This window comes from Emydura macquarii, unplaced genomic scaffold (assembly GCF_026122565.2).
Source record: "Emydura macquarii macquarii isolate MOO-44397 ecotype Brisbane River unplaced genomic scaffold, CSIRO-AGI_Emac_v2 contig_71, whole genome shotgun sequence".
Taxonomy (NCBI): Eukaryota; Metazoa; Chordata; order Testudines; family Chelidae; genus Emydura; species Emydura macquarii.
The window spans coordinates 9,276,358-9,303,058 of record NW_027130208.1 but is presented as its reverse complement, the minus strand read 5'-3'; the positions used below and the strand labels follow the sequence as shown (position 1 = coordinate 9,303,058).

The 26,701-nt window shown below is 41.7% G+C and overlaps 1 protein-coding gene across 1 annotated transcript in view; it reads left to right on the top strand.

The window, feature by feature from the left end:
- The first annotated feature begins 432 nt into the window (after positions 1 to 432).
- Positions 433 to 26,701, top strand: part of FOXP1 (forkhead box P1) — a 496,953-nt gene continuing 470,684 nt past the window's right edge. The window contains exons 1-2 of the mRNA XM_067542352.1: positions 433 to 485; positions 1,901 to 1,994. The gene's annotated coding sequence lies outside the window, so the exon portion shown is untranslated. The remainder of the gene's footprint in view (positions 486 to 1,900; positions 1,995 to 26,701) is intronic.

Below are 26,701 nucleotides of genomic sequence, written 5' to 3'. Positions count from 1 at the left end.
GCGCGCGCGCGCCTTGCCTTCCTTTCTCCCGGGGGGGGGGAGGGTCGCCAAACTCCAAGAGTGGCCGCGCGAGCCGGGCGCCTGCAGCCGAGCCGAGCCGAGCCGGGCGCGGCGGGGAAAGGGAAGGGGAAAGGCGGGGAGCCGCCGGCCGGCCCTGCCCGGCGCTGGGCTGCGTGCAGCACACAGGCTCCCCTGGAAGCTAGTCCCGAGCGGAGGGCTCTATTGTTGTTTATTGTGCGGCTGTTGCACGCCGTGTGTGTGTATATGTGTCTGTGCGCGCGCGCGCGCCTGTGTGTGTGTGTGTGTGTGTGTGTGTGTGTGCGCGCGTTCCGCCTGCTAGTGCCGCCGCTGCCCAGCCACAGGCTCCGCCGCGCCTGGGGCTGCCCGGCTAGAGAGTGCGGGGAGGGGACGGGCAGGCAGAGAGCGGGTGTGCGGGGGGGGGAGGGAGAGCCCTTTAGTTGGCACCGACAGGCCGTCTCCAGCGGGTGAGTTTGGCTTTTCTCCTCCACTTTTCAGGCGCCTTCTTGTTTGTTTCACTTTTGTGCGTGTGTGTCTGTGTGTCGTCCCCCCACAGCTCCCCCCCCACAACTTCTTCCCTGCCCCCCCATCGCACCACGTGCCCCCCTCCTCCTGGCGGGGGATGCTCACTGTTGGCCCCCGCCCCCCCACAAGTCTGTTTGCATCAATCAGAGCAGAAGCGATGGGAGAGGAGGCGGCGGCGGTTCCCTCACCTCTCCCCCACCCCCATCGCCGGTGCAAGGTGGTGAGGGTCGCCCTAGTGGCGGGGGGGGAGGGGATCTCGGTCCCCTGGCGCTCGGGGCAGTGGCGGGAACCAACTCCCCCCCGCCCCAGTTTGAAAACTTTTCATCCATTCCCCCTCCCCCGGCACACACTGAACTTCAGCGCCCAGGCAGGCCCCGGCCGGGCGCACGCCCCCCTCCGCACACGCAGCAGGGGCTGGGCTCGCCTCAGGGCCGCCCGCTCGCTGCCGGCTCCGGTGTCACGCCGTGTGCTCCCGTGAGGGAGCTGCGCCCCGGCCGGGAGGCGAGCGGGCTGCCCCGGGGACCCAGCCTGACGTGTGTGTGTGTGTGTGTGTGTGTGTGCGGCGGGGGGGGCCCTCAGTTCCCGCCAACACCCCCCCCCTCAGCCCAGCGCACGGAGCGGGCTGGCGGCGCTGAGTTTCCTCAGCGCTTGGCTGGCTCGTTCCCGGCGGCGCCCAGTCCCGCTGGAGCCGCTCTCCTGCCCGGGGTACGGAGCTGGCCCCGGGTGGCTCTGGCTGCATGGGGCGGCTCAGGGTGTGGAAAGGCGACGGCGAAGTGGCGGCCCCTGGCTGGCCTCTCCCACCCTCCGCGCAGAGGGCGCCGGGGACCTTGAGCCCTTCCCGCCGTTGATAGCGCAAGTCCTGCCCCCTTTTCCCCCTCCCCCCGTGCCACCTGCTGTCGCTCCCAGATCAGTCAACCCAAAAAAACGACTGTGTGCCGGAGCTGCCGTGCAGCCCGGCCCGTGTAACACGCGCGCGCACACACAGCCGGCCCCGGCCCCGGCCGCTCTGGTGCCTGCTTTCCAGCTCCCCGCCTCAGATGAAGTGTTTGAAATAAACGTTTGCAACTCCAGACCCAACCCGGCCACTTGCCCGCCCCCCCCCCCGTGCAGCTCTGCAAGCGCAGGTCCCCCATCTGAATGGTGATGAGGGGAGATTTTAGATCCTGTTACTAACTCAGTCCTTAGATCTATTTCCTCATCCCGTTTCTTGCAAGTGTTTCAAGGCTCCTCTTCTCCCCCCTCCCCTCAAACACAGCACATTTTTCTCCCCCCTCCCTTCCTCTTTCCCTTCCCCCCAAACCCAAACCTGCCTTCTGGAGACTTGTTGAAAGAACCCCTGGTTTCTTCTAGACCGTAGAGCCCAAAGTTTTGCCTGCCGGAGCAGCAGCCTTTGCTGAGGAGCTGTGTACTGGTGATCATTCACTCAGAGCCTTTCTCACTGCTATCTCCCGGTAAGTATAGGAAAATCGGCGGAGGCTTTTACATATAAGGATACAAAGGACCCCCCCCCCATCACACACACACACACACACACACACACTTCCCCACTCCAAAAGCAAACTCCCAAATAAAGAGAAACCAGGTGAACATCTATCATAAAGAGTACAGACCAGCTTACACAAACGACAGGCTGAAACGTTTATTTCAGGTCAGTGAAACAGAAGGGAGGAAAGTACATGTTGCCGGATGTATTAACGTGGAGAGTTTTTTTTTAATAAGAAAACCTGGGATCAGAGTTTAGCTAACAGTGTAAGTGCAGCTATAAAATACAGTGACATGCTTCCCTTCCCTCCCCCACCCCACTTTATAACTATTAATTATTTCCAACTCATCGTGTTTAAATACCATTGCTGGGCTGATTACAGAGCGTATTGACTTTAGTCTGCCTTCATTCTAGGCATGGATCTTAAAATCTAAAAAACCTAAAATGACACTTTTTTTTTTTTAAAACAATAAGACTGTTAATGTACTCTTCAGACATGATGTTTCTACCAAGCTACAAGTGCTTCTGAATTCCACTTCTTTAAAAGAGTTCTGGCTTGATCTCCTATCCTCTCCAGTTTAGGGTTCCATTTTTAGTAACTGTTATTTGAATGAGTAATGTGTACAGTATTTGCAAAGTGTGTGTCTGTCTGTTCAGTAGATAATTCTGAATTCCCATTGAATTTTTTAAATTTTTATAAATGACACTTGCTTTACATTTCACTATTTCTGTTCTTATGCATTTGCGTTGGTTATCTGACTTACAGAACGTCATTATAACTAATTACATTTTCTTAACTAGGCAGATATACTTAAAAGTAACTGTCTTCTGAGAAATGTATTTCTCCTTAAGGTAGTAGTTGCCTTTGATTTAATTTTGTTGGAGGAAAGAAATAGATGTTTCAAATACTTAATGTTGTTTTGCAGTTTGTATGATTGAGAAGGCAAATCCTGTGTTTTTTCTTAAATGTTAAGCATGAGAGGGGTTTCAAATATTGTGAGTTCTACAAGGACGAAGTGGATCTCAATGGATTTCAGCTTTGAAACCAGATTGAGGGGATCAGAGGAAGGAGGGGAAACTTCTGGTTTCAAGTTCTCTCTTTTAAATCCCCCTCCCTGCCCCAGATTTTATTTGAACTATCACACAGTTATACAGAATGAAGTGGGAGTGGGGTGGGGGTAGAAGAGGACTCTCCACTAGTCACTATTCAAAAGGTGTCGGCTAAAATCCCATTGCAAAATGGTATTGTAGCTTTAACATCTTGCATTGGCAGCATTCTTTCCCCTTAGTCTTTGGATTAGTCATTGTATGAGAGAGAGAGAGAGAAAAATCGCTTTTTTGAAAAAAGTAAAGTAAACAGCCTCCAACAAGTGAACCTTGACAACCGAGATTAAGGAAGGCAGTAGAGATCAAACAAATCTGCTGCTGGGCTGTTGTCAGGAGCTGCCTCACTGAAAGCTCTGGACTATTCGATCAGGCAGCAAGGTTATATGTTCACTTATCCAGAAATGGACCATTACAAATGCTGATCTTTGTTGTGAAACCAAAAGATAACTTTGAGAAAAACATCTGTAGTATTTCATTCAGTGTTTTCTATCTCTTAAGATTCTGACTTGCAGAACTAGTTAATTAATCAGTCTTTTGAACTGCATTTTATCCAGTTTTAAATTGATCTACAGTTTGATTTTATTTCTGTTACCTAGAATTGCAGAGAAGAATTATGAAGTTCACCTGCATCATGTTAGCAAAAAATTTAAGTTTTCTGAAGTTCACCTCTAAAGTTTCAGTATCTCTGAATTGTCAGGAAGTGAAGTGTGTGCTTGTATATGAAGATGTTGTTCTGATGTGGACTTAGAACACTTTTGTGTTATTTGTGGGTTTTTTTTAATGTCACTCAGTTCTTGGAATTTAGAAAACAAAGGTAATTTTCAAAATATAGCATCAAACAATCCAGATGAAGTTTCAGGTTTTGGCCATGTCCTGATTTTTATAAAATATTTTTGTAATGTTCCTTCGAGTCTAATTTAACTTAATTACTATACTTTTATTTAAAGAAAGTAGTACCACCATATATCAGCATAGTGTGTTCAGTTTTCTCAAAGTAAACCAAAACGGACATACCAATTAGTCAAATTAGATTATTATATTGTTTGAAACCTTTTGTAGAATTCTGTACTCCTCTTCAAATACTTCAGTGTAAACTCTGCAAATGTTATTCACCACCTAGTTTCTTTCTATAAAACACCCTAAAACAATGGAAATAGAGATTTTCAAATTCTTAAGTTAAAAAAAGCTGCTATGTTAATGTATATTAATCAGGAAACAACAAGTAAACATGTATAATGAAAAACGTGTGTCATTTTAGTATTTCTTTAATTAGCAATACAGACACACAATAAGCACATTATACTTTGGTTTATAAGCTAAGGTTTCATAATCTTACTGCACAACTTATTTTTTATAGCATATACTTTTTATTGTCTAATTAAAGTATGCATGTTAAACATACACATGTATGCTGTTAAGCCATTTTAGGTAATATGTAATGTTTTTTAAAAGCTATAAACATTTTCTCCTTAAATCAGTTCCACCAGCAATAGTAATAGTAAGCCAGCTGGTTTTTATATTAGTAAGAGAGGGAAAAAGAGAGTTAAGTGAAAAATTCTACATTTAACACTGTCATGTTGGAAATGTGGCATAATGCTGTTTTATTAGAGAAGACCACTGTTTAATAGAGCTTAAATTTGCACTAACATCATTACTATGAGAATACCATAAACATGTAAGCCTCTCAAATTCACTTTGTTTCACGATATTGTAAAAGTTAAGGGAAAGATTAGTAGTAAATAGTAAGCTTTTTCATGGAACACAGTTCAGTATTTAATATTCTTAAGGCTTGTGGCCATTTATATTGATAGTTTGAATTGGATAACAATGTAATTCCTTTGTGAAATATTTTTCTAGTGTGTGTTATATGTAAAATTATATAACATGCACACTCAGATAGAATTTGTTTGTAATATGGCTATTTCAGCAAGTCTGTCCAGTTATTTGTAGTTTGTGTTGGTGCTTCTGTCTTTCTACACTTTCTCATAGATGCTTTAATAAAATTTAAATAGATCATATGTGGTCAGAAAATAGTATAAATTTTGTTTACGATTCAGTTGGTTTAAGGTACTTATACCAAAGAAGCTCATTTAACCCTAAGACTGAGTAGCATTAAGTAGTGAGAGGTCTCATGAAGAGCTTCTACTGCCCTTTGCTCTCTGATAATCTTAAATTACTACAGTTTAATTGCAACTTCAAGGGACTGAGCTGAAATGTTTTATGTAGCTGAGAAAGGATTGGAAAAAACTAACTAGATTTGCACAGATAGTTGGTTTTCTTTGAACAGGAACTGCATTTGTTCAGGACTCTTCTTACCTTTCTGAATGCATATTGCACTGTAGTTTCATGCAAGGGCCTGTCAAATTTGCAGTGAAGTAAAAATCCAATTGCAAAACTCACATCAGACTTCAGTAGGAGCAGGACTGGGCTCTTACAGAAGCAACTGAGCTAATGGGTGAATACATATTTTGCACCTTGTCAATATAAATATATATTTGCATTTAAGAAAACGCAGAATCAGAAAGATCAGAATATTCCTCCCCCCCGAAGTTTCTTTACTGTCTGTCAAGTTGTTTCTCATAACCACTTCCACAAGAAAGATTTTCTTTTGGGGAGAAAAAGTTATAAAAACCTGAAGGAAATAACGACTAGTTTCAGCCATTAAGGTAGCACAAACAAACAAACAAACAAACAAAAAACACAACAATTTATGGCTTGCACTCTGTACTGCAGCTCATTCCATTTATGACTAGACACTTCTCTGATGAATATAACTTGCTATCTCCCACATGTGTCACAATACTTATTAAATGAGTAGTCAAAGTAAACTGGATAGTTATTTATTCAGTCCAGTTCTGAAAATGAAGATAATGTTCCATAAACCACTGAATACAGAAAAGCCTGAGCAAAACAGCTTCTGTTCAGAGTACCTGAATAGAACTAAGTAATTTCCCCCCCACTACTGACCCTCCCTATGCAGTTTAAAAAAGAAATCTAGATTTAGTGCCTTGAAATTGCAATTAAGTTGTAGTAATTTAAGATTATTGCAAGAGTGCAAAGGGCAACAGAAGCTCTTTAGAAGTCTCATCTCAACACTTAATGCTACTCAGTCATGGGGTTAAATGAGTTTCCTCAATGTAAGTACTTAAAATAACTAAATCGTAAACAAAATTTATACTATATTCTGACAACTAATAATCTATTTAAATTACATTAAAGTATGAGTGTGAAAATTTAATTAAAGATAGAAGTACTGTCAAGACCTGTAAATATCTTGACAGATCTACTGAAATGGAAGCCATATAAAGAAATATTTACTTATGTCTGGTGTGTTACAATATTTCTGTGAATGCTCTTTTGAAAACGAATTGTAGGCCTTTTCCCAGTCTCCATTCAGTAGGATGGTCTCAGAAAATAATATGAATAAATAGAAAACTTTATTCAAATGATCCTCATGTGTGTTGTTTACTGTTAATCATTCTTTCAATACAGTACTTGTCATTGTTATGTTTTTATTACAAGTGCCTATTTCTTCAATAAATTAGCCTGTTAATTCAGATGTAAACTCTGTTAAAACAGACATCTTATGAAATGGAATAAATATTTCATAGTGTTCAAAGTATGATGGTGCTGATGCATAATTTTTAAGTCAACTTTCTTCATCTCTGACTAGGATTGAAATGGCCTAGAGCACAGTATGCAGTAAATACTGCTATTACTATTATTGGTTTAATTGATTTTCAGATGTAAAAAAGTATAAACATTTTCTAAACTAAGTGAAACCATTTTGTGAAGTGTGTGTGCTTGCACGTAAATACACCAGGCTTGGTTGTCCCCTCTCATTCCTGTAAATCAGGAGTAATTCCATTGAAGTCCATGCTATACTGGTGTAACTGAAGGAGAATCATGCCTGTGTACTGTGCTCTGTGCCAGCATGTGGGAAAGCTGGGCTTGGGTGAAACTCCATTGCTCCTTAAGGCTTTGTGGGGCTGTAAGGGTTGCCAAGGTAATGCTATCCTCCCTCTAGGGAGGGTGCAGCATGAGTCTTGCTTTCTCATGCCTTGGTGACTGGTCAAAGGATTGATATGGCAGGCTGAGGAGCAGACTGCTTGCTCTCCCAGACTCAGAGTAAGTGCTTTGATCATGGCAGCTGAGTCACGGAAGGGAGGATTAAGATCTGTGAGGACAGAGGGGAAAGAAATGTGGACCAGAACAGAACAGTCTGTTCAAAGACTCCTGAACTTCACATGCATGGGCTGGCTCATATCCTAAGTCATGGAAGTGGTGTGTGAAGGATATGGAGTGAATGCTTCCTTTGGCATACCCTCTTGTTTGGGCAGTGAGTTGAGGGGATAGTCTATGCTCAAGTGTATTGGCTTCTCTGCTGCTGAAATAGAAAGTCAAACAAAAGGTGGCATAGCTGGGCAAGTTGATTTGGAACCACTAACATCCTTATTAGTTTCCCCTAGAATCCAGACATTTCCTTTCATGTTGTATCATGGGTTGAGCTGTGTTCCAATTAGTTTTGTCACGTTGTTGCTAGCAATTAAGGTCAAATGTCTTTCCTTGGGCTCTCTATACTTTTCTTCTCGGTAGCCCTCCCCCAAGTTTGTAATGCAAGCTGTTTATTCATTAATTAATAGATTAAGCCTATTAACACATCAGTAAACTAAAACAGTCATACTTCCCAAGGCATCTTGGGAAACCCTCTGTAATTTTATGTGACTGGACATGCACTATTACTGGTTTAGATAGCAAAGCCAATGATGGCAAAGTGTTTTTAAGAGCGAGAAAGAGAGAGAGCACAGCAGTAAGTAGAATGTCATGTCTCTATTATAAAGATTGCGATAAAAGAAGATAAAATCGTGAGGTTTGGTTACATGATCAGAGCTTCAGCTAATTATGAACATCAATCTTTTCAGCATCCCTTTCCCTCTCAACAAAACCAAACCACGCCTACTTTCTAGTAAATGCAGTAAATATTGGGGTCCTTCAAATTATCTGGTTGAAAAGGTGCGGTATTCAACAGTGCCGGAGGGTACGTCTACACTGCAGTTAGACAGCCACAGCTGGCCTGTGGCAGCTGACTCCGGCTGCAGGGCTGTTTAATTCATTGTGGTGTAGACATTCAGGCTTGGGTTGCAGCCGGAGCTCTGGGACCCTCTCACCTTGCAGTTAAACAGCCCCTTAGCCCAAGTCCCTGGTATGGGCCAACCATAGGTTTTTAATTGCTGTGTAGACATATCCTGAGAGAGTTAGACATCCATCCCCTTTTAAAGGCTTTTGAAAATTCTATCCTTAGACCAAAATACCTTTCCCTCATAACCTTATACATGCCTTATTTCTACACAAGTTCAGGGTAGCCCCTTGCCCCTGTACTTTCTGTAAAGGTTTTTCATGTTCTTCCATGATTGCTCCTGGATAACAGCACTGTTTCACCTTTTTAAATATTGTTTTAAGTGCATCACAATTAATACCTCATTCAGATCTGAGGCAAGGTTCAAGTTGACCCATCGTGCTGGACTACCTCTTTGTTTCAGATCTCAAGGTTGTGCATGTCTGGAATGTAGCACCTGATTTCACAACGACAACGAAACAACAATGCAGATATTTGTTTCAAGATGTTCGAACGCCTTTCTGATTATGAGTTGAGTAAAATGGAACTGATGAAGAGAGGGGAGGCAGCAGAGTAGAAGAGGAGTAGTGTTAATGTCACTGCTTCTTCAGTGAAACTTGCAGTGTAATGTTAAATCATTACTGCTTTGTTTGCTGGAAGAATGTTATTAAGAAGAATTAAGTAATTTCATTAAGAAGAATTAAGTAATTAACTGATATTTCTTTAGAAATCAGTGACAGACTTTAAAAAAGCATCTTATTAATGAAATGCTGTTATTAAGAAGTTTATCACTTATTTTACTACTACCCATGCCAGCTGAGTTGGGCTCAATCTAAGGGGCTATTTAATAGTTGAGGCTCAGGCTGCAGCCCAGGTCCTAGAGCCCGGGTGCTAGCCTGAGACCGAACGTCTACACCACAGTTATAGCCCCTTAGCATGAGCCTGAGCCAGCTGGCACGAGCCAGCTGTGGCTGTCTAATTGCAGTGTAGACATATCCTAAGTGGGCAAGCAAGTGAGAAGGCCTTCAAAGTTACTATGTTGCCAGACTAGTAATAACTTTTTTGTGATTTCAAGTATGATATTCTAATAGAAAGTCTCTTAATTGCAGGTTGTCTTTTCTGGCTTTTGTCAGCTCTGGTGTTGCAGACTTTATTTTCTGAGCGCTCTGTTTGGGATTAAGAAGTTTAAAATCTAAAAATTTTCACCTTGTTTTTTTAATAATGGCTTGTTTGTTACAGTGATAAACTAGTTGACAGTGATTTGTGAGCTCTGTCTTCTTTGAACACAAAATAAATTTTTGTTAGCTGTAGAGCAACTCATTTTGTTCTTGAGAACTCAATTTTCTCACTCCATACTCAGAGAGAAGTTCCATTGAACTCTGGTCTAAATCCTGTCCTTTTACTGGTGCAGAAGTTCTCTTAAAAGCAGCATACATTGTGTGGTTATGCTGTGCATAATAGGGATAGCTGTGCAGTGACACTCTGGGCAACACGAGTCGCTGAGCACTTCAGAGCAGGGTTCAGCGATAGCTTTTTTTACAGAGATGTAGACAAGGGTCAGGTAGGGGTGGAGCAGATGTGTGGCAGCGGCATGGCCAGTAAGATTTCTAACCTGGTGAATCACTTGTCAAGACCAGAACTGGTGAGTGGGGAAAATGGTGAAATATTTTTCACTAAATTTTTGTATCAAAATTTTCATTTTTTAAAAATGGACCAACTCTAATCAAAAGCCCCATTTGTAGGAGGCACAGTAGTTAGGGAGCATCCGTGCTAATGTTCTGTACCTTGTATGTGTCCCCTACTCGGGATTTGGTCCTTTGGGAGATCTTTGTTGCCTCTGGATAGAGTGCAGGGTGTGGCACTAGTTTATCAGATTGCTGTAGTGTCTTTTATAATGACAACTATTTCTAATATCCTGGACAGTGATACTGAAATTTGACACAAGCTTCAATTCACCTTGAATCAGGCAAATCGTATAATGGAGTAGCAGCAGTTATGTTTGTATTGGTACGTTCTACTTCCATAACCACTCTTCTTCCAAAAGAGGGCTCATTTTATTTTACCTTTAGATAATGCGATCAAACTCTTCATCAGTATACAATAGATTTTTTAAGAGAGTGGGTGAATTTTGTAAGTAGGTGCATTTCAGTGCATAGGATATATAGAGATAGGGCCAGATTCTGTTCTCAGTCATACTGGCATGAGCCCAAAGTATCTCCATTTAAATCACTGGAACTACTCTGGGTTAAGTGAGAGCAGAATTTGTCCCATGGCCTTGATGCAAGTGCAAAATTATGAAGATCTACTTGCTCTGTATGTCTCCTAGTGACTTCATCAGAGTTTTGTCAGTGATGGATTTGGCCCAGTAAGATTTGTAAAAGTAAGATATTAACATAATTACTTTTAAAAAAATCAAATGCTTGTGACAAAAGCCTAGTCCTGCTCCAGTTGAAGCAAAACTCCCTGTTGATTTAAATGAGGGCAGAATAAGGCCAAGGTAAATCTCATTTGTCAGTTATAAACTATACTTCTGTTTATTAACATTCACAGTGCACTCAGATAATGTTGTGTATTAAGTTTCTGAAATTCCTAAATTATACATTTAAAAAGTAAAATGTATTTTCTAATGGAAATGGTATTCAAAATGCTTTGAACAAACAATGTATTAAAAACATGCAGCCCAGTTATGGTTAGCAAAGATAACTTACAATTTGTACTGTAGTAATGTATTTGTGTTTGTGTATGTGTGTGTGTTATTTTTGAGGGTCTATTGTGAAAAGCATTTATCTTCCTTCAGAGGACTGTATTCTTTTTGTTTTTTTGTTTTTTAAGTCCTTCAGTTTAGTTACAGGATCTCGTTGAGATTCAGATAGACTCACCTCAGTGCACTTCAGTTGGTGTTGTAAGTTCTTGTGACGGAATTCACCTCTATATTCACACCCTGCACACTATTGTAATAATCCTTGTGCAAGGTAGGCCTTGTAAGGTATCATTTCAAATTTAATAATTGGCTGGTCAGTATTGTCCTGATAAAATATGAATGGCAACATTGTATGTAAGTTATAAGATTCCCTTATACTGTTATTAACACATGTTCCAAAGCCCTACCCAGGCAGAAGTTGGCAAACAGGTCTGTCCTAACGAAAGGAATATGTGCTCTGCTTAATTTGCATTTAAGCAGTAAACAGAGTCATCAAGCAGGAAGGAAAAGAAAGAAAAAGCTCAGAGGTGAAAAAAGCAAGCCGGGAACATCATTCCACATAGACTGTTTGTCTCTTGGTTCTCAGCTGGAAATGTTTTTCAGGAGGGGGACTGGAACTAAAAGCTAGGGGCGAACACCCCAAGACACTCCTCCCCCCTGGCATCTCTGGCATTTCATCAAAGAAGATAAAGGAAAACAGCCACTGAACTTGGGGGCAGATGGGTTTTGACCTGACCTGAAAGTTTGGTCACTAATCTGTTGGAGCATGCGGTGAGAAAGTTTGCTTTGCAACTAACATATTTTAAGTAGATACCAGTAAGTGTTTTATCTTTATTTTTCTTGTGACCATTTCTGACTTTTATGCCTCATTACTTGTGCTCACTTAAAATCCATCTCTGTGTAGTTAATAAACTTTTTATTGTTTTATCTAATCCAGGGAGTTTAAGTGTCTGGGTAACTCTATTTAAGGTATTGATGGCATATTATTCCTTAAAAGGAATAACTGATTTAAAATATTTCTACTGTCCAAAATAGGGCTGGGGAGGACAGGACACACATTTCTGGGGGAGATCCGGCACTGAGGGTGGGTTGGGGTCATCCTGCAGCATAGCCAAAGCTGGTGAGAGCCAGGATGTAATTGGCCGGCTGCAGTTACACACAGACACTCAGGTTGTGGTGTGCATACTGGAAAGCTGGTTGTGGACAGCCCAGATGGGAGCTACTAGAACAAGGCACTGTAAGGCACCCCAGTTTGCAGGTCAGGGGTGACAATCTCCAACTGGCTTGAATTGTGCCCTGTTATGTCACACTTCATCTGTTCTGTTTTCAAGGCTGTAAAAAGAGTATCTACAGTGTTTAAAATTGTTTAAAAAAGCTGAAATGCAACATTACCTGTGAATTAAACTTAAAAATATTAAGTTAATTGAGCATTTTTCTAGATAATCCTATTTAGTTTAAAGATTGGCTGGAATGTACACTTTAAAGGATGCTTGACCAATTTAAGTGGCTTACTAAGTTTTTTAGTGACTACTTTACATTTGCTTATAAATTTTTGCCATGCATAAGCATGTTATCGGAAATCAGAATTTATTAACCAGGGTTTTTAGGGATTATAATAGATACCATTAGACAGACTCACACACACATACACATGAACTAGTCAATTTGAACCATCTGAAAAATAGTATATACCGGCTTCTAGCTCTGTTATCAAACTTGCTGCATAAGCCAGAGTTTATGCACTGTGATAATGCTAATGACCAGCAGAACCAATGATGCATGACAAGAGGAAATCGGTGGTATAATCTGAGAAAGTTATCAGTTTTTTGTCATTAAATATTAGTGATAAATAATGCACTTCATTTTGAGTAGATGGAACATATTTAATTCTGATGTCCAGAACTTCCAATTTAATAAGGGTCATTGCTGAGTAAAATTATAATCTTTTGTAATTTAAAAGGAAAGATAAAATGCATTTGTTTCAGCATAATCCACTGTTCCTGGCCATCCAGTAATGTTTGTCTTGACGAGCCTTTGATTGCGAGATTGGTTTTTTGGGTGGTTTTTTTTCTGTGCAGCTCCTTGGCTTGGTTGTGTTTTATTTGAGTCTAATTTGATTGAGCTTTACAAAAAGTTAAATATATGAAACCGGAGCCAAATAGGAGATTCTTAGTTTATACAAATCAGAACTCTCCATTCTTTATAATAAACTTCATATTCTAGAAGATATAGGTTGTGTTCTCCATAAAGTGACACACATCCCCCCCAAACCAAGGCATGGGTCATAGTATAAGTGGGAGGAAAAAAATTAAGATGAAACATATAGTATTTGCTCAGCCAAAGATAGAGAAGTCATGGTGTGAGAGATGAAGCAAGAGAAGCATAGCACAATTCAAGTAAGATATTAATAGGTCTCTCTTTATACAAGACAGTTTACACTAGGAAAAAGTCTGATTTGTAAAAGCAAATATTGTATAGGGAAACACAATGTAACTGTCTCAACATTATCTAAAGTAGTGTATGATCTTAAATACTTCATCTTTTTTTTTCTCTCTTGTGAATTTGTGCTTCTGAAGGTGAAGGTGAATTGGCTTGAGCCAATTGGAGTGTGGCAGCCTCTATTCAATTTTCCTTATCTACACCTCAGTTCTGATCTGCAGTAACCTTGGTGTTCCAGCCCCGTGTCTCACTTGGACAGATTGCCAATTGTGCCAAATGGTTGTCTCTGAGGTGAACAATTCAGACCACCACCATCCGTATTCATGTCGAAACCCAGATTTCCAGAACTGGAAGGCCAATGCATTTACTTGTTGTGCCTTCTAATATGCCAGTCTTTACATCATCTTTAACTGCCCCAGGTATTGCAGCAAATCCTGCAGCCTTAACTCAGTCAAATCTTCCACTGATTCAAGGCAATTGCTCAATTGTTTGTTTGTTTGTTTTTTAAAGAAATAATTACATGATTTGGCCCATAGTTCACGAAATGCAACCCCCCTTAGTACCTGAATATAATGGGCCAGATTCTGCCTTTGTATAAATATGGGCAGCTCCAAATGACTTCAACAGGAGTTACATGCATGCACCTGAAGGCAGTTTGTCCTGAGGTCATCTTGTATTGGAAGTTTTCTGAAAATGCTTTGTTCTAACCACATACAAATATTTATTTTCTGGTGGGATGAATTTTCTTCCCCCCGCCCTCCCCGGATCCCCAACCAACACACCTTGCCTTCCACCTACTCTCTCTCTCATAACATAACTTCAAGTTCAAAGCCCTTCCACTTCCACTCCCCAATTAAAAAATAAAATGAAGTTTTTTTCGTTTGTTTTGTTTTTTACAGGTACCTTATATTGGTTATGGGGACCTGCCTATGCTGGGAACTCTTCCTGCTATTTTGACTGCAGGCCCTATCTTGAAGTGCCAGTTATGTTCTGCACAATGCTACAAACGGAGTGGGAATGAGGGAATGGAGTGCTAAGGGTAGCAAGTGCTTCAGGAATTGGAGTGCAAATTGTACTCCCAGCATTCTAGCCATCCTAGCATACTAGCCAGGTGCCACAAACCATCTGTGTGGGATTTAAAAATCTGTGACATCAGGCCAGTGTTTATGCAGTCTGGTGTCCTGAGATAATTTTTCTCATGAGTGAACTGAAAGGTAAAGGTTGTGCCCTTAAGATAAAAGTGACCCAATCACCCATTCAGTAGGTGGAATTGGCACGACTGAGTAATGAGAAGCACTCTTGCCAGGTCTTGACAAGGTTCCTAGATCCTTAGCAAATTTGTTTCATGCTCAGTTTATAGAACTTGCCATTCTTAAAACCAAATCTTAGTGTTATATGCCCCTGCCGTTGCTACTCTCTACCTGGCTCATGCTGTGCTAAACTGTGGACCTAATTGTCATTAAGTTGGAGAAGATGACAAAAGTTGGTCAGAGAAGAAAGTGAGCTAAGATGGGTTGTACGTACATTTCCTGTAGAGTACCAAGAGTTTTTCATGACCTATATCCAGGAAGAAAAGTTCTCTAGTTTGTTTGCAGTTACTTAACTGTTACAGAATTTCTTAGGTTCTTTGAAGTTGCCTGTTCCAGGTTTGTAGATGGTGTTCTGGTTTCTGTAGAGAATCAAGATCTCAATCCTCAGCAGTTTACAATCTCCATACTCCCCTCTGTGCCCATGAGTGGAGGAGAGGTTATGCCTATCAGTCCCACCTTTGTGATGTATTACCACTGCTTGGTGGTGGAGGGAGAGGTAAGGTGTGAGCCAGCAGGATCCTTTGGATTATTTCTTTCCCAAACCTCCAAAGGGAACCAGAACAAATGTTAACTCCCCACTCTTGGAGCAGGGCTTCAGGAACAGCTGTAGTCGAAAGGGAAGGAAATGCTGGAAGAGTGGCTGACTCCTGGAGCTGTGTTTCCAGGGACCAAAGGAGCTGGTGGGCTGGGTGAAAAAGGAAGAGCAAAGAGCATCTAGGTGGATGGCCGTTATCTCCTGGTGACCCTCTGGGAATGCTGAGTGTAATCTTCCTGATAGCTGTAAGGAAAAGAGAAGCAGCAATGTTTTTAAAGATTCCCCTGCCGAACTTCCAGGCCTTACGTGTGCATTGGAAAGAGGCAGTAAAGTGTGCAAGCCAATTTTTGTTGTCCTTGGCCCATTGCCTTTAAACCTTCCAGGTATTCCTGATGTTCCTCTCTTGTGCTTGCTGCTAAAGTATACTTCTGCCTTTAGCACACTACCTGTTGATAGTATCAGGGCTATAAAGCTAATGCAAGCCAGCTCTTTTCCTTGTTTCCTTAACAGAGTTCTGTCAGTTACTAAGGTCACTGGTGTGCATTGACTCAAAAACCCAGTGTATGATTTGTTCTCTTTACTTGCAGAATTTTTTTTTTTATTCTACTACTTTCCTCTTAATGGCAAGTGGTTAGCTGGTCTGAAGGTTGGCTCTCTTGACAAGGACTTGTAGGTAGTTTCCTGTTTCTGATTGCTGCTGTCTTCAAAGCTTAAGCACATAAGGTTACACACACATCTTGATTAAAATTATGTATCTATAGAGCAGCCTGTTAACTACTTAGCCTAGCTTTCAAATTAAAAAAGAGAAGTTGACCTGTAAATACAGGGCCATATCCTTTATTGGTGTAAATGGATGTAGCTCCATTGTGTTCAGGGGATTTACTCTGGTGTCATACGAGTATCTGACTGTAGCTTTTATTCAGTGTGTGTTTGTGTATAATAAACTGAATGTAAAATATTAGCTGAGCTGGAAAGATTGAGAACATGACTCAAACTGGAGAATTATTGCTCCTACTCTGCCCTCTGATATTTGTGCACAATACTCTCTGCTTCGCCCTGTATGAGGACTAACTGTAGATGCCAGGTGTTCAGTGAATAGCATGGATGGTTGTTAACGTAGTGTTAGGTTTGCTTAGGCTTACACTGAGTTTTTGAGTAAAGCTTTAAATATGGTTTATGCTTTTATTGCTTTTGAAATTGGTGCAGGTGCATCTTAACAGGAAGTGAAACTCTAGCAGTCCTGAGGGAGCTTCATTCAAATTGTGCCAAGCAGGTACAGTATACAAGTGTTATCACCTTACTGATAATCTGGCATAGTGTAGGTATTCACACGTGTCATAAGGATTATAGATGGTGAAGTCATACTGCAGCTTGGCACAGAGCTAACCCATTTGTGAGAAGGTGCAGGAAAGCTATTTACTTGGGGTTGATGTTTCCTTGCTTTTCTTTACGTGCTAAGTGAAGTTGAATAGGAGTTTTATTTATTCAGGCTTCCTTTTCTCTTGGAAGACCAGTCAGCTGTTAACAATGAACAGAATATATATATAAAATGAATCAAAAGGCATTGTTTTACTATCAATTTAAAATACTCTCTCAACCAGCAGATGCGGTTGCTCTGTGGCTCGGTGACTTTCTTTTAGCCTTTGTAGTTTATGTCGTTCACAAGTAAAGTAAGTTAGATGGTGAAAATCTAGTCATTAGGTATTTGGAGTGGCTCATGACCATGAGTGCCTGCCTCAGGGCAGACTGTCAAAAGCAGGGCTGACCCCCCCAAAGTGGTGGTATGTTCTATAATTAGATTTCACCAACTCAGTACCAAATGTGAACTCCCAAAGTACTACAATAGCCTTATAATTAAGGGCCCTACTTGAATTGCTGGATGATTGTCAAAAAATTGCAGCTGAGTTGTGGACAAGCCATGGAAAATTGTGGAAAAGTATTAATGAACTTTATTTGCTTAATAAAGTCCATTATTACTTTTCCCAGGTTTTTTCTGCTGTCGACTGCCCAGGACTGGAACGGAGGTCTGGGGCTGAGAGTGGGGGCTCTGCTTTCAGTCTTGGGGCAGCTGGGGCTCCCACTGTCAAAACTGCAGTGGAAGCCTAATAATGCGAAGTCTGCAATTTCCACAATATCGCAAGTCAACTAGGGCAGAGGTGGGCAAACTTTTTGGGCTGAGGGCCACATCTGGATATAGAAATTGTATGGCAGGCCATTAAAGCTCCAGGAGCGGCTCCAGTCGGTGCTACTGAGCCCACGTGATGGGAAATGGGTGGGAGGAAGAGGCGGGACTGGGAGGGGGGAGCGACCACCGCACTTCGCCCAGGGCGCTGCTGTGTCCACATGGTGGGAGAGGGGTGGGGGGAAGGTGCAGGGCTGGGAGGGAGAGCGGCTGCCACCGCACCGCACAGCTTGTTCCTTAAACCTTCCACAGACCACCTGAATGGAGCTCGCGGACCACTGGTTGCACTGGAGGGCCTGATGAAAAGCTTAGATGAGCCATATGTGGCCTGCGGGCCGTAGTTTGCCCACTCCTGAACTAGGGCATTACATGAGGCGGCTTTCTCATTTAATGGGTTATGTAGTTACAGGGGTATATATACACTGTAAATGTTTGCTATTACATTCTAACAGGATACAGATATGTTGAAAACAATGGATGCAGCATCCCATTAGTTTTCATGAAGTTTAAACACCAAATACATACTTATGAACTTAACATCTAATGAGGGGTGTGCACAAGGGGGGGGGGGGGAGGGCAAGCAGGGCTAAGCCCCCCTCCCCCAATTGGCAGGAGCACAGAACTCCTCTGGCCCCGGGGCTGAAGCTGACAGCTCTTAGCTGCAGCACTAGGCCGCCAGATCCCCTACTCCAGGAACCTTTCTCTGCCTCCACCAATCAGCTGAGGTGACAGTCCTCCTAACCAATAGTAGCAGGGCAGTGAGCAGCGCTTTGGGGGTGGGGCAGGCAAGGAAGTGGTCAGTTGCAGGGGCAGCACAGGTCACTGGTGGAGAGAAAGGGGGAGTGAGCTCCTCTGGCCCCCAGCAGTGACAGCTGCATAGAATGTGCCCCTCCAAAAGAGGTCAAATTTTTATTCTTGTGCACGCCCCTGCATCTAATATTGATTTTGATAATGCTAACACACAGGTAAGCAAGACTGGTTTCCAGCTATGCATTTGTAAGCTGGCACCTGGTCTGCCAGAGTCACAGGTGACATCTGCTTGCATTGCAGAACTATTGGGCATTTGAGCATGACTGAAGCGGTAAAGGCACAAAACTGAAACAGTGGAAGTGTTTGTTCGTTGTTGGTGCATTGGTCAACATACATGAGGAAGTGTCTGTCTAAACAAGGCCTAACTTAACTAGTAAATTCAATCATGCATGGTCACCACGTTCAATATAAACTGCTCTGCATTTTTAAAGCAATCCTTTTGTGATTAGGTGACAACATAGCAATATGGTACTGAAACACATTTGCTTAGTTTTAAGTAATATGTGGGGTTGAAAATCCCTCTTATAATCTCAACGCTTCGCCACTCCCACTCTAGAGCTATCTTTCTCCTTCAGTTGATTTACAATCCTTTTATTCCCCTTCTTTATACTGTCTCTTTTGGAGAATCTGAATCCAGAGCCCAGGAAGCAGGGAGTCAAGATGTTAACCCTTTATTTGAATACCTTAACTTTTAGAAAGCAGGTAATTTTTCCTCTTCCCTTTGCTGAATAGAAATAACTTGCCCATTGGAAATGAAAATTGCTTTTTGGCCAGTCCCATTCCCTCTTTACTTCATGTCTGTCTGGCATATTGGTGAAGTTTGGTAATTACGTATGTTACAAATAAAGGAACTGATTAGGCAGTCCTTTCCCAGGCAGAACTGAAATCCGTGACTAATAAGGTCTGAGGCTCCATTACAGTTTATTTCTTTACCTAGTAAAGGTTGTAGCTTGGACCTCACATGCCATTATTTTTTTTTTAAATAACAAATCTCCTATTTTTGTCTTGTGCTGTTGTAAAAATGCATTTGAACAGAGCCACCTTTGTTACATTTGTTCAGATTTTTTTCCTACACTTTTCATGAGAGTTCATTCAAGAGCGCCAACAAAACAATAAAACCGTGGAGATCTTCCCATTACCCAAAGCTGCATCTGGAATGAATGTCCAAACAAATAATAACCCAACGCCCTCAAACCACTGCAAATTTAGTGCAGAAGACCTGGAAGAAGATATGAAGCCCCACAATATTCGTGGACTAAAACATAGTGGCTCTGTGAAGTGCACAGAGGGAACTAGAATCAGACCTCCCCTTTAAATCACTTAAGATGGGTTTTTCAAAGGAACCTGAGTGAAGCTTCAACTTTGGCCATGTTTAAAGTCTACGCTGCCTTGTCTACACTAGAGTTTTGGAACATACTAGCCAACACCTTCTATCAGCACACTTTTAATCCTAATTGAGATAAACAGTTGGGCATAAATTTAATCCTAGTTTCAGCTCATGAAGATGCACTTGTTTATATCATAGTTGAATTTGGATGTAGATTTGTAATTTCCCACATCTAACAGTGCAATACTATTGAGTCTACATTTGCTGTTTATTTCTGGATATCACACTTGCCATTGTAGAGGTAAGCGCAACAAGACACTTTTTTTATTGTTAAAACTGAAAGTGGATGGGATTATTCTCTTCCATATTGAAAACAAACCAATAGTGGGTATCTTTGATTTTTATAGTTCCCTGTAGTATATCTTACTTCCATAAAACCCTTGTAGTGTTTTAGGGTAGTGGACAGCTTAGAAAGCTGCTACACTAGGGATCTATTCAGTAGTGACAGTAGGACTTGTGCTCCTGGGGCTACTGAGGCCAAGCATGTTGGAGTGATTTTAGCTAGAGGTGTTTCATGATGCTCTCAAGTGCTCTTTGGTGACTAGTCAATACATGAAGTGCTCTCCAAAGAGATTGAGTGACCTGCCCTCACTGTCACATGGGCAGTGTCATGAGCTCAGCTGTGCATTTCATGCTCTGAATGTGTTGTATTGTGCACGTAGAGGGGCTTGAGGTATACTGTGCAGGAGAAATGCATCCATCTAGTATAAAGAGGCAAGGGGAAACCTTATGTTCACTTACCCAATAACCAGAACCCTTGCATCACAGTGAAAAAATTGGAGAAACCTGAACCAAAGAGTCCAGAATGTATGAAGTTCACAAAATAGTAAACATTTCTAGTTTCTGTTAAACGCATGTAAAATTTGAGGCAGCAGTAGATCCCCACTTGGTTTTAAATAAATATAACATTGGTTTTAAAAAGAGGAAAAACTCTCTTGAAATTGAACATTTAAAAATTATACACTGGGATTTGAAATGTTTTCCATTGGTAACCTGGAAGCATCTATCGTAACTAATGCATTTAAAATGTGCTTTCTTTATGATGAGTATAGTACTGTACTCAGTGTGTGTGCTGGTTAAACATCTAGATGTCAGGGTGCCATGCAGGAAGGAAATACACTTGGGGCCTATCTGATAAATAATCATAGGAAGGAACATACTTTCTTACTCATCTTATTTGTCAGGACCAAACCTGTACCTGTTGTGCTTAGGTTGTTGATGGTAACTTTCTTTCTTTTTTTTTTTTTTTTTTTTTTGGGGGGGGGGGGGCTTATTTTGACAATCTTCTAGCAACTGGAGAAAAGAAATATTTGGAGGTAATTGTGGAGATGACTATACAATATGTAGTACTTCTGTGACAGTGGTACTAGCATGGTGGTCTTGCATACAGTACATACAATTATAAATGCTGAAATACTTTGGTGTTTTGCATTTTAAACCATTTCTGAGTACAAATGCTTTAGGCAATCTATATTTTCCCAAAGATAATTTGGTCAAGTTATGGAAGGTCTCAGGTCTCCTCCCCATAGAAACAATCAGAATATTAGGCTTACAATTAGAGTGTTTGAGAATGCACTGTAATTATCAGAACAAATACAGATACGTCTTAAAATACTGTGCAAGCTAGGATTTGTTACCAAGGATTTTGCAGTGGCTTTTAAGTTTAATTTTCTTTGCACTGGATTGGCACCTGGCCACTATATCCTGGAACAGTCGCTGGCATCTTTCCTTTCCTCTGACAGTTTTTTCCCCCCTCTTTCCCTGTCGACTGTTTCTGTTCTTTATTTCCATTTTATCTTCCTTTCTCACCTGCCCTGCCTCCTCCTCCCCCACGTATACCTTTGGGATGGTACTGTCTTTATCACTGTGTATTATACAGTGCTGAGCGCACTGGTGCTAAAATTTTTTTTTGCTGCTATTTTGTGATTTAGGCTACAGGTTGCTATGATGAAGGGTAACTGTGTCTGTTTGTCTATCGGCCTGTGATATTTTGGTGAGTGGTATGGGAGTAGAGAAGAGAAGCTTGGGACAGTGTGTTGCAGCTTGACCCACAGCCCTGTGCACATGAGCTGCTCCTGTGGGAGCACGGAGCTGTCTACTCTTTTACTTGCAGTAAGCAGTGGAAGGATTAAGGTTAATGCAAAGTTCTCTGTGCTCCCACTGGGCTAGTCCAGTGGTTCTCAACCTGTAGCCTGCAGGGTCTTTCAAAGTGGCCTGCTGCTCCCCTCCCGCTGGCTGCAGAAGGGAGCTGTTGCCTAAGGACCCAGGCGGAGTGCATTGCCGCGGAGCTACGAGACCAGTGCAAGCACCTTGCTGCAGCCAAGGGGATGGGAGATCCGCACTTCGCTCCCCCTGGCTGCAGCAGGGAGCACAGCAAAGCGCTCTGCCTTGGTCCATAGGCGCTAGGGTCACTGCTGCTGGAGGCAGAGGGAGGGAAGATCCAATGCTCCCGTCCCCCGGCTCCAGCAGAGAGGAAAGTGCTTTATCTGGGTCACTAGGTGCTGGGGTCCCTGCTGGAGCCAGAGGGAGGAGAGCACTGATCTCCCATCCCACTGGCTGCAGAAGGGAGACATGTGGAGCACACGGGGCTACAGGACACGTGCGGTTTCCCTGCTGCAGCCTGGGGGACGGGAGATCAGCGAGGAGGGAGGCAGCCTCCTCGCTGAACTTCTTCCACTGGGCTGCAGGGGGGGGTGGGAGGGGAGCGCTGCTGGTGGAGACTGGTGGTCCTTCAAGGTTCTAAAAATGGCATCTGTGGCTCCCGAGCCAAAAAGGTTGGGAACCACTGGGCTAATCTAACGCCTCCTAGGTATGATATCAAGAACTGCATAATGTTGATGGAGAAGCTTGCAAAAAGGTCATTGAACAATGCACCGTTTATCTTTAAAGTGAAAAATCAGCATGTATTGTGCTAGACAGGATTAAAAAAGTTAATCCTGCAAGTCTCCCTGGTTGTAATGCTGACTGTCCTGTGTCACTTCCAGGTTATTGAAGCACTTGCCTATGTTGTAACACATAATCCTCTGTTCCTGCATGCATCACATCACATGAAGGATCCTGCATTGCTTTCTGCCTGGATGTTACGCACCTTAGACTTTCTGTCTGATTGTCCATGCAGTGTAGGCTCTGCCAGGAATAATTGCAAAAGTAGGGTCTGTGGGGAGTGTGATGAAATACCCTGCATTCATACTCTACACACTATTGTAATAGTCTTTGTACCAATTAGGCCTTGTAAGATATCATTTGAAAACTCCTAATTTGCTGGTCAGTATTGTCCTGGTAAAATATGTATGGCAATGTAGTATGTGAAGTGATAAGATTCTCCTGTGTGATGATAACACGTGATCCAAACCCCACAGTCCTGTCCAGACAGAAGTCAGCAAACAGGTCTGTCCTACACAAAGGAATGTGTGTTTGCCTTAATTTGCTTTTATGCAGTAAACAGAGTCATCAAGGAGGAAGGGAAAACAAAGGAAACTCACAGATGGGGAAAACATAATCAAGGAACTTCCTTCCATATAAACTTTGTTTCTTGGTTCTTAGCTGGAAAAGTTCTTCAAGAGAGGGACTGAAACTATAAAAAGGAGAGGCAAACACTCTAAGGTTCCTCCTCTGTCTCCTCCTGTCTATAACATTCTGGGGGAGTGGGGGGTCCTGACCTTAAAACGTTTGGTCAGTAATCTTGCTAGAAACATGGTGAGAAATCTTGTTTGAATCTAATATAGTTTGTTAGGCATTAACTATTTCTGACTTTTATGCCTCGTTACTTGTATTCACTTAAAATCTCCTTTTGTAGTTAATAAACCTATTTTATTGTTTTATCTAATCCAGTATGTTTAAGTTAAGATGGCTGGGTAACTCCATTTGCGGTAACAAGCTAGTGTGTATTATTCCTTTAAAGGAGTTACAGACTTAATATATTAGGACTGTCCAGGAGAGGGGTTGGGCAGTGCAAGACATACATTTCTGGGGAAAATCTGGGACTGGGAGTGTGTTGGGGTCACCGTGCAGTATAACCAAGGCTGATGAGAGCCAAGGTATGACTGGCAGGCTGCAGTTACACAAACACAACTGGCATGCCGGTGGCTGGTTGTGAGCAGTCCAGGTTAGAGGCTACAACAGCAAGACATTTCAAGGCATCCCATGTTATAGGGAGACTTGTGCTTTTTCTAATTGCCTGTCGTTCTGGACCACCAGTTTCTGATTTCCCCACCCTGTGCCCCATTCCCCTCCAGTGCTGGGCTGCATCTGAGGTGCACGTTAGAGGTGTTGGAGAGAGATGCTAGGAGAAGAATCAGATTGCAGTGCACTTATGTCTCACGCCCTGAGGCTCTCTGATGCTGTCATGCGTTGTCAATACTTGGAGCAAGTTACTAATGAACTCAAGTTTCCCATGTACTATCAGTTGTCTTAAATTATTTCTGCGCTTCGGAGTCCCATTTCTGACATCCTTTCAAAATGTAATAAGGAAGGCTAAATCTGACTGTGTAGATGTCTAAGAAGCTGTAGCCTGTGTTCAGTGAACTCTGGCCCTCAGACTGTTTTCTTTGCTCTTCTTTGCCATTAATCTAGCAGAAAATGTTACTTCTGAGTTTATAATGCATACCCTTGTTATCTTTGTAATATAAAAGTGTAACATACCCAGCATGGGCTTTTCCTCGTAGTTTTGGAATAAGATTAGTGTCAAGATGTGTGTGCAAACTGCTTATATTTCTAAGAAAATGGGGGGAATTAAGTTTCTAATAGTAATCAATTTACTGCAAACTAAGGAGTGCCAAAAAGAAACCCACTTCAAAAGCTTTGGTTTTTACAAAGGATATGTTCTAAGTATATTGCAGTGGTCGACGGTTTCAGCCACTCTCTTTGATACATCTGTGTGAAAGCAGTTGTGTTAGACAGAAGGAAATGATAAAATCTAAGAATTCAAGCACAGGATGAGATGGGCAGCAAGTAGCATGAAACTGAAAGATGTTCAACTCTAACAAGTATTCCCATAAATCCACCATAGTTGCTCATCTCATTACAGGTTGTCATTGTTTGCTTGATCTGTTTAATGGACTAGGCTGGGCAGCTAACAGAGGTGGGCTTTTTTGTTTGTTTTGTTTTTAATTTAGCTATCATTAGTTAGTACAAGTTTTTAATTTTTAAAACTTGATTGCATTTGAATGATCAACATTTAGAGAAACTTCTTAGCTCCCATTACCCTCCAAATTTATTTAATTTATTTTTAAAATGGAAATTTTGCAAGCTGATGTTTTTGCAGCATGCGTAGTACAATTTGGCTGACAGCATTGTCTGGCAAAAGAAATAACCAAATTATTATTCAGTCATGAGTTTTTAACAGCCACAAAGCAAGTGGATGTTAACTAAATGATGCAATTTATTCCCTTCCCGCTTATTGCCAGCTTGCCTATTACAGAGAGACTGCCAGCTTTAAATAAGTGGTACCCAGATGGTAGTCGCATGACGCCCACTTGGTTACAGAACCTAAGCAGGGAATAACTCGGCAGCCACTACAAGCTGTGGGTCAATTGAGGGGGAATGCCTGTTGCTTCACAGTTTTGCATATGTAAATCTGTTAATGTTATGTCAGTATTGTGCGGTCTAAACACAAGCATTGCCTTTCTCTGGGGCCCAGATGAACTTGGATTACAGCCCAGTTAATGAGGATCTAAGAGAGACGCTTCAGTTTGAGAATGCTGCTGCAGTTTGCTTCCTCAATGTGAACTCATTGCTTCCTGGATGCTCTCATTTTCTCCACAGCTGAAGTTCTATTCAGGAAGTTCCTCTGATAGGCTGACTCCATAATAGGATAGACAGACAAGGTTTTATAAGGTTGGACAAAGAGATTGTATAAGTGTGAGTGTGAGTCTATTTTTAGTCCCGGTGTTGAAGACAACTCATTTGGCCCAGCCTGTGTCTGCTTCTCTCATAGTTTCTTTCTCTGTCTGCCACACTTCTGCACTCTATTTCATCAACTACAGATGTGGCACACAGCCGTCTCAGAAAAGTCATGAACTGTGTCGTCTGCACAGTTTAACAGCCAACATCTGCCGCAGCGGCCTGATGAAAATGGCATGGAAACAATTTTAGGGAAAGTGCTAAAGTGCTTTAACATTGTCTTTAGTTTGGCCCCTACAGACAATTACTTTATATCAATTGCATCAAGATAACAAATAAAAGAGCTGGTTTCAAATTCGATTCTCTTATTATTTTAAAAGTTGCAGTTAAAAATGTTTGACATGGGAATGCTTTTTATTGTTGATCATTTCTTGTTCTAAAAAGCTTAATATAATGGGTGAAAACAAAAACCAAAAATACTTATAAAGAGGCAAGGGCTGTAATACGCTTAAAGCTAAAAAGTACCTATAGTGTTGGTTTACCCAAAGAAAATCTTCCTGGAGGTATTGTAAATTTTATGTGCCAGATGAAAAGCATTAAGTGTGTGCATATGTGTTTTTTTTATGAAAGAAAAACATTCTGATTTTAACCATTTTGTAAACTATATATTAATGCTGTAATACTGCTCAAAATGTTTTGGGTGTGTTCCCGCAAATGCTTACTCACATGAGTAGGTCCCATTGGATTTGCTCATGTGAGAGGGGAGGGAAATCTTAAAGGGCCAGCTCTCCGGTTATATAAATTGTTTTAGAGCATTCTGTGTGAGCATGATTTATCATTGTACCCTTACTGTATTGTGAGTTGGCATTTAATATATTGGACTGCAGCAACTTTGTGTTCAGAAGTACATCACTTTTAGGACAGTGCCCTATGACTACTAGTGTGGGTTTTAAAGGTATAAATTTGTGCGTGCCTATATTAATTATCGTCAATAGAAAAAAATTAAGAGGAAAAGTCAACTGATTTTAAAATGTAAAATGTGAGCTTCATCATTCTTTTTTAGTTTGCTAATTACTTATCATGGTGATACTTATAGGGCGTGTGTGTGTGTGTGGGTTTTTTTGTTTTGTTTTTTGTTTTAAAAACTCCCCTGAAAGTAAATTTTTTGGGTAATAGAAATATTCCTTCATTTAATATTCTCTAGCTACAATGTTTCAGTGACATTTGCTGGTATGGGTTGTGCAGAT